Consider the following 8,549-nt stretch of genomic DNA (forward strand, 5'->3'; position numbering starts at 1 on the left):
CCTCTACTAACAAACACGTCCCCTCCAGGCTGCCGTACATGTCCTCTACTAACAAACACGTCCCCTCCAGGCTGCCGTACATGTCCTCTACTAACAAACACGTCCCCTCCAGGCTGCCGTACCTGTCCTCTACTAACAAACACGTCCCCTCCAGGCTGCCATGTCCTCTACTAACAAACACGTCCCTCCAGGCTGCCGTACCTGTCCTCTACTAACAAACACGTCCCCTCCAGGCTACCGTACCTGTCCTCTACTAACAAACATGTCCCCTCCAGGCTGCCGTACATGTCCTCTACTAACAAACACGTCCCCTCCAGGCTGCCGTACATGTCCTCTACTAACAAACATGTCCCCTCCAGGCTGCCGTACATGTCCTCTACTAACAAACATGTCCCCTCCAGGCTGCCGTACATGTCCTCTACTAACAAACATGTCCCCTCCAGGCTGCCGTACATGTCCTCTACTAACAAACATGTCCCCTCCAGGCTGCCGTACCTGTCCTCTACTAACAAACATGTCCCCTCCAGGCTGCCGTACCTGTCCTCTACTAACAAACATGTCCCCTCCAGGCTGCCGTACATGTCCTCTACTAACAACACGTCCCCTCCAGGCTGCCGACCTGTCCTCTACTAACAAACATGTCCCCTCCAGGCTGCCGTACATTTCGTCTGTTCCTGTGACTTTGAACTACACACATGTCACATGTAGTATACATGATGCTGTCTTTCTTTGTGCTCTGTGTTGTGTATTTGTGTGTGTTTGTGGTTGTGTGTGATATGTTGTGTGTAGGGAGGTCTCACTCTGCTGTCTTTGGAGCGTCTGAAGAGAGTCTCATTTGAAGAAGAATACAACAAACTGTTCAGCCCACCTCTCGCCTGACACACACACACACCCTAATGTCACCTCTGTCCCTCAGCCAATCACAGACGAGTCCTTTTTTGCTTCCTGTCTCATCGTCAGCTCAGCTTGAACTCTGATTGGCTGCTATAAGCGCCAGTGCCATGTGCCTACCTGTTGCCATGGCGACAAGGTTGTTGTTTCTTCCTCAGATGTGTCGCAGCTGATCCATAAATGTTTCTGTTGTTATTGTTATTATCAGAATTACAGTGATGTCATGATGTTTAAGATGATGTCATCATACATGCTGATTGATGACAATGATGTAATGATGACTGTGTGACGAGCTGTCAGACATTAAAGTTGTAAATGAAGACTTAATGAGCTGCAGACACGCAGACCGACCTGTATACGCACACAAACACAGACTCAATAAATAAAAAAACACTTTTGTTTTTGCTCGAAGTTGAAGTTAAATATTTAAACTTTTCTGGGCACACGTAATAATTATTTCCCAGATTTGAACTTAAATGTGTTAAAATGTGTCAGTGAGCACGTCTCCTTCACACCTGACAGGTGAGTCACATCCAGGTGTGTTTGGACTTTTCAGTTCATCACATAACACACTGATACAAATACATGCTGACCTGTCCACTGAGCTGCTGAACTGGATTTTAAGCTGTTTTATCTGTTTCTGATAAAACTGATCGATCCAACAGATTTATTAAATATGAATTTGACATGAGGCTCATTGTTCGTCAGCTTCATGAGAACAAGAGATCATAAACAATCTGTACTATTTTAAACTTTGTTATTAATGATGACAAGTGTTTGAAAAATAAAAAAATGTATTCTGACTCAGATCATTGAAACTATTCATAAATAAATAAATAAATAAATAACCGTCCTTTAACTGACAGAGAAAACAACGTTATTCTTCTTCATCAGGTGATGTTTAATGACTTCAGTGTTAATAAAGTTCTCTGATTTGACGGCTGGTGTGTGTGTGTGTGTGGTGTGTGTGTGGTGTGTGTGTGTGTGTGTGTGTGTGTGTGTGTGGTGTGTTTGTAGGTTGCTCAGTGTCTACTTGCTGTCCACAGGTTTAAACTGGGAACTGATTCTGTCACCTTCAATCAGGACTATGTTGACCCGAACCAACAGGAGGCTCTGGAGGTGGACCTGCCGACTGAGGAGTAGAGGGGCGGGGCTTAGTGATCATTGTAATAATTAGGGGTTGTAACGATACACAAAAATGTATGAAATATTCTAAAAAAAAAAAAAAAAAGAAATATTATGAAAATAAATTCCTGACAGCTTGTTAAAGGCTTTTAACTAAACTTTTCCACAAGTGCAGCACTAACAGTTCCATCATGTAGCCCCGTTCAGTTTTACTCAGCCTCCTTATTTTTTGACAGAATGATTAACTTGTCCACATTGACTCCACCCATGAGTTTTAGTCAGTACAGGCTTTCATTATGAAGATATAAGGATGACTATATAGACTTTTGGATGATTTATTGACAGTTGCGTTTTTCGCACAGCCATCGTCACAGTCACCTACACTGTCACTGTGTGCTCTGTAGCGCTTGTCTAACAGTGGTTTGCAGGTCGCAGACCCGGCATCTCCGTGTGGAATGGTGTTCAAGCCACCTCAAAATGAATATACATATACATGACTTGGATTGATGAGCAGGGTGATCGGAATGGTTTTCCTGGTTAGCGGACATGGCCGAGGACCCATCTCGTGATGGGACTCTCAAACAACACCTCCAGCACACCTGGGACCCTCACTGGTAAAATGAACACCAGTTAAACTGTCACCATGTCTTTCTCCATTGCAATATTTATCCAGGAAGCCGCAGTGTTCCCAAGCAGGAGACTTTAGCGACAAGGGAGGGTCTTCAAGCTCTGTTTTCTCGCTAGCGTTAGCCATGACGTAAACGGACTACACATGTAACTGCAGGCGGAAAATAAACACACGCAACTTCCGTTCCCGGAACTCACCCGTGCACGGCCCTGTACCGAACCGGACGTCCTGTGCTGAAATGGTTCAATACAAATACATGTATTGTTGCACCCCTATTAATAATCAGTCATGGTGATGTGTCCATGGACAGCAGGAACATGGAGGAACACCTCATCATGTAGAGGGTTAGGTGTTTAGTTTAGTCACCTGATTTAACAAACAGGACTGTGATTGGCTGGGGTGTTCTCATCATGCTCCTCCTCCTGCTGGTCGGAGGAGGGAACTAATCTCACACTCTGTGCTAACACACACAGACACACACACACTCTCTGTACTAACACACACACACACACTCTCTGTACTAACACACACACACACACTCTCTGTACTAACACACACACACACACACACACAGGTCTACTGCAGCTGTTTTCTATCTCAACTAGTTTGTTTCGGTGTTTGTTCGTCTCGTAATAAAGTCAGTAAATGTCAGTCAGTTTGTTTTTTCATCTTCTGTGACTCCTCTTTAGTTAATTAAGTGAAGTTGTAGAAGTTTTTGATTTTTAAGTATTTTTTGGACCGTTGTATGGCTATATTGATAGGACAGCTGAGAAATGACGAGGGGGGGTGTTGACATGCAGCAAAGGGCCAAAGGTCGGACTGGAAACCCGGGAGGACAAGGCCTCTGCACAGGGACGCCCACTCTACCAACTGAGCTAATGGGCCTCTGGTTGTAAAAGGTTTAACAGACTTAAATGAGCCTACAGATGCCCTGTGATTGGAAAACACATGGTAGCATTTGGTCTGACTTTCTCTTGAGCAGAGGTAGTTTGAGGTCACCTCGGACCAACAGATATCTCATTAAAGAAGACCTTATGTCAGCCCCCTCTGTCATCTCTCAGCTGTCCTATCAATAAAGCCATAAAGGCGACAGAAAGCAAAAAAGCAACAACATCTAATATAAAGAGCTGAAACAGAAAACTCAAAACCTGCACACTGTCCAAGTTCACACCTCAGAAATCTCTTCAAAATGATATTGTATAAAATGGCAGATTTGGACAGACAACAGCTTTCACTGGATCGACCAGGAGATGAGGGAAACTCTGGGTTTTCCGTTCCAGAAAGAGAGGTAACTGAAACTCTGGCTCAGTCACAATAGTAGCAGACTCTCTGAACATAACCTGCTCGCTGGCAGGTTTACTTGAAGAAACCCTGAGTTTCTACCCGTCTCCTCCCACATGAAGAAAGCTGACATGGATTGCCTATTCATTCCCAATCCGATTGATATCGAAGCTCAACTAATTCGTAATGCTTTACGTCGCGAGAGAATCTTCCGACCCAGATTAGATGTCCTGTCATTTCCAGAGGAATATCCGTTTGAACGCTACCGCTTTTCATCAAACAGTATAATTTATCTTGAGAACATTCTCCAGCCACACATCACCAACCTCACACACTGCGGACGTGCACTCACATCACTGCAAATTTTATGCATAGTGCTACGTTTTTTGCATACGATAGTTTTCTATACAACGTTGGGGATGCAGAGAACTTTGGAAAGGCAACAGTATGTAGAGCAGTGAGGAAAGTTACCCTCGCACTGAAACGCCTGTTACCAATGATGGTGGTGTTCCCCAGACACAAACCTGTCGGAAACATCAAAGAGGAATTCCACAGGATTGCAGGTGACTGATATAGAAATATTCTATTTTTTTTGTTTTAGATTATGATATACATCCTGCTGCGACCTCAGAGTGGGGTCAGTAGCTTAATCAGCTGTCATTTTGCAGGGCTTCCAAATGTGATAGCACGCATAGATGGGACACAAATTCCTATTACTGCGCCTAAAGAAAATGAAGGGGACTATGTGAATAGAAAATCCTTTCACAGCGTCAATGTCCAGGTATATGACCTACCATCTTAAAAAATATGTAGCCTACATGAAAATGTATACAGTACAATACAACTAACTTATGCCATCCTCTGCACTGTGAAGATCATATGTGATGCAGCCTAAATTATTACAAATGTAGAAGCCGAGTGGCCTGGCTCTGTGCATGATTCCAGATCTACCGGGAGTGTAGTCTGAGCAACAGATTAGCACGTGGTAAGGAATCTAAAGCTTTGTACAAATGTTCTTTGTCTCCCATTTTAATGCACTCAAATGTGTCCTCTATAATTTCAGGAGAGTTTGATGGCTACCTACTGGGGGCTCGAGGCTATGCCAGCCCTCTCTGTTGACCCCTTACCCTGACCCTGAGCCAGGGCCCCAACAACGTTTTAATGTAGCCCACTGCAGGACTAGAGCCTGGGTTGAGATGACCATTGGCATACTCAAATCCCGGTTCCAGTGCCTGTGTAAGCTCAGGTTCACCCCAGAGAGGGCATGTGACATCATTGGGGCCAGTGTTGTTCTCCATAATATTGCAACTATTAGAGGAGAGCAACACCCTGCCCTACAAATAAATGACCCTGAGGATGACCAGCCCATCCACCCTGCAGCTGTCCGGGATGGAAGGGCTGTAAGGGACCTAATTAGCAGGAATTACTTTTGATTAAAACAGTCAAATAAAGACAAATTCACATGCAATTTAGTTCTTCTTTATTCCCTAGAAGTACAAAAGCAACAGCTCTCTGTACAACTCCTTAACTTGTAACTGGGAAACATATGGACAACATTTAATTGCTACAGTTCTACATACAGATTTAAAATGGTACTGACCGAAAATCTCACTGTACCAAGCTGTGCTGTGGAAGTTGATGGACCCTCCTCGTGATGCCCAGCTATGTTATGTTGAAGGACAAGAATGTGCTACTTGTTTGTCCATTATCTATGCTCACACTTCAGTGCAGGCTACATGTCAAACTATATTCCACTCGACAACGTAAAGGAATGTGCATGGGTAGACCACTGCCAGTAGCTATACATAATATTAAGACACATTTCAGTAGGCCTCTCTGGATCTCTCCCTGTGGCAGCAGACAGCGCTTCTTCATCATCATCACCATCCTCCTCCTCCTTTGATGCAGGAAAAGAAACTGTTTCAGATTACTTTGAACTACCATCTGAGCAAGATATGAGTATGGAATACTTACAGCTGCAGGGTGTTCAATTGTTTCAGTCGGAGGCTGAACTAAGCAGATGACACCATCCACAACTGTTGGGTGGGGATATATATATATATATATATATATATATATATATATATATATATATATATATATATATATATATATATATATATATATATATATACATATATTAGAGCTGTCGAACGATTATTTTTTTTAATCACGATTAATCGCATTTTGTCCATAGTTAACTCGCGATTAATCACAAATTAATTGCAATTCTTTTGGCACATTTTTTTCTGTTCTAAATGCACCTTAATGTGTTTTTTCATGTTCTTAATACTTTTAACATCATAAGAAAGGGCAAATATGCTTGCTTTATGAAAATTTTTATTCAACACTTCAAATCATGCAGGAAAATAAAAGGCTCAAAAAATATCCCCTCACACTAAATGGAATCAAAATATGGTGATGTCTGCTTTTGATGAGGGGGGGCGGTGGGCTCTCTGCATCTGCCGTGTGTTTGGCTTGCAAATGATATTTGAGACTCGACGTACTTCAGTGGTAACTCATTTCATGTCGACAGTACGTGCAGATAACTTTTGTCCCATGGACCGAACCATCTGGCAGTGTTTTGAAAGTGAATTTGCCGTTCATAAGTCCTTTCTCCATTTACTTTCACTTTCGCTTTTCAGTCCACCGTGTTTTTCCTGAACCGCCAACCCTGCTTCTTCTTCTTCTGATTCCCTTTCTTATTCTTCTGCCACCCTCTGGATCAAGACTACAGGTGCCATCGTCAGGCGTAAATCAAACAATGCGCGTTTCTGTTTTTTTAATACCGAGCATTAATCGCGCGTTACAAAAAAATTAACGGCGTTAAGAGGATGTTGCGTTAACGAGTTATTAATGCGTTAACTTTGACAGCCCTAATACATATATATATATATATATATATATATATGTATATATATATATATATATACATATATATACATATGAACCGGCACTCCTCCTTGAACCGGCACCTTATCGTGGTGGAGGGGTTTGAGCACCCGAATGATCCTAGGAGCTATGTTGTCTGGGGCTTAATGCCCCTGGTAGGGTCTCCCAAGGCAAACAGGTCCTAGGTGACGGGTCAGACTAAGATCGGTTCACTCGCCCCCGATGAATATAACAAGACCAAGGACGTGCACGTCGCCCGGATCGGCGTCACCGGGGCCCCACCCTGGAGCCAGGCCTGGGGTTGGGGCTCGCAGGCGAGCGCCTGGTGGCCGGGTCTCTGCCCACGGGACCCGGCCGGGCGCAGCCCGAACGAGCAACGTGGGCCCGCCCTCCGTGGGCTCACCACTCGCGGAGGGTTCAGAAGGGGCCGGTGCAGAGGGATATGGGTGGCGGTCCGTGGGCGGGGGCCCCGGCGGCCCAATCCCCGGATGGTGACTCTAGCCATGGGGACATGGAATGTCACCTCACTGGGGGGGAAAGAGCCTGAGCTGGTGCGGGAGGTTGAGCGGTACCGGCTAGAAATAGTCGGGCTCACCTCCACGCACAGCCTGGGCTCTGGAACCCAACTCCTTGAGAGAGGCTGGACTCTCTTCTACTCTGGAGTTGCCCGCGGCGAGAGGCGGCGAGCTGGTGTGGGCTTGCTTATAGCCCCCCAGCTCAGCCGCCATGTGTTGGAGTTCTCCCCGGTGAACGAGAGGGTCGTTCCCTGCGCCTTCGGGTCGGGGATAGGACTCTCACCGTTGTCTCGGCTTATGGGCCGAACAGCGGTGCAGAGTACCCGGCCTTCTTGGAGTCCCTGGGAGGGGTACTGGAGAGTGCTCCAACCGGGGACTCCGTCGTTCTCCTGGGGGACTTCAACGCCCACGTGGGCGATGACAGTGTTACCTGGAGGGGTGTGATTGGGAGGAACGGCCTCCCCGATCTGAACCCGAGTGGTGTTTTGTTACTGGACTTCTGTGCTAGTCACAGTTTGTCCATAACGAACACCATGTTCAAGCATAAGGGTGTCCATATGTGCACGTGGCACCAGGACACCCTAGGCCGGAGATCAATGATCGACTTTGTGGTCGTGTCATCTGACCTCCGGCCGTATGTCTTGGACACTCGGGTGAAGAGAGGGGCTGAGCTGTCAACTGATCACCACCTGGTGGTGAGTTGGATCCGCTGGCGGGGGAGGAAGCTGGACAGACCTGGCAGACCCAAACGTATCGTGAGGGTCTGCTGGGAACGTCTGGCAGAACCCTCTGCCAGGGAGATCTTTAACTCCCACCTCCGGGAGAGCTTTGACCAGATCCCGAGGGAGGCTGGGGACATTGAGTCCGAATGGACCATGTTCTCCACCTCCATTGTTGACGGGGCTGTCCGGAGCTGTGGCCGTAAGGTCTCCGGTGCCTGTCGCGGCGGCAATCCCCGAACCCGGTGGTGGACCCCGGAAGTAAGGGTTGCTGTCAAGCTGAAGAAGGAGTCCTACCGGGCCTGGCTGGCCCGGGGGACTCCTGAGGCAGCTGACGGGTACCGGCAGGCCAAGCGTGCGGCAGCACGGGCAGTCTCGGAAGCAAAAACTCGGGTCTGGGAAGAGTTCGGGGAGGCCATGGAGGAGGACTACCGGTCGGCCTCGAAGAAATTCTGGCAAACCATCCGGCGCCTCAGGAGGGGGAAGCAGTCCTCCACC

The sequence above is a fragment of the Sparus aurata genome, chromosome 23 (assembly GCF_900880675.1).
Source record: "Sparus aurata chromosome 23, fSpaAur1.1, whole genome shotgun sequence".
NCBI lineage: Eukaryota > Metazoa > Chordata > Actinopteri > Spariformes > Sparidae > Sparus > Sparus aurata.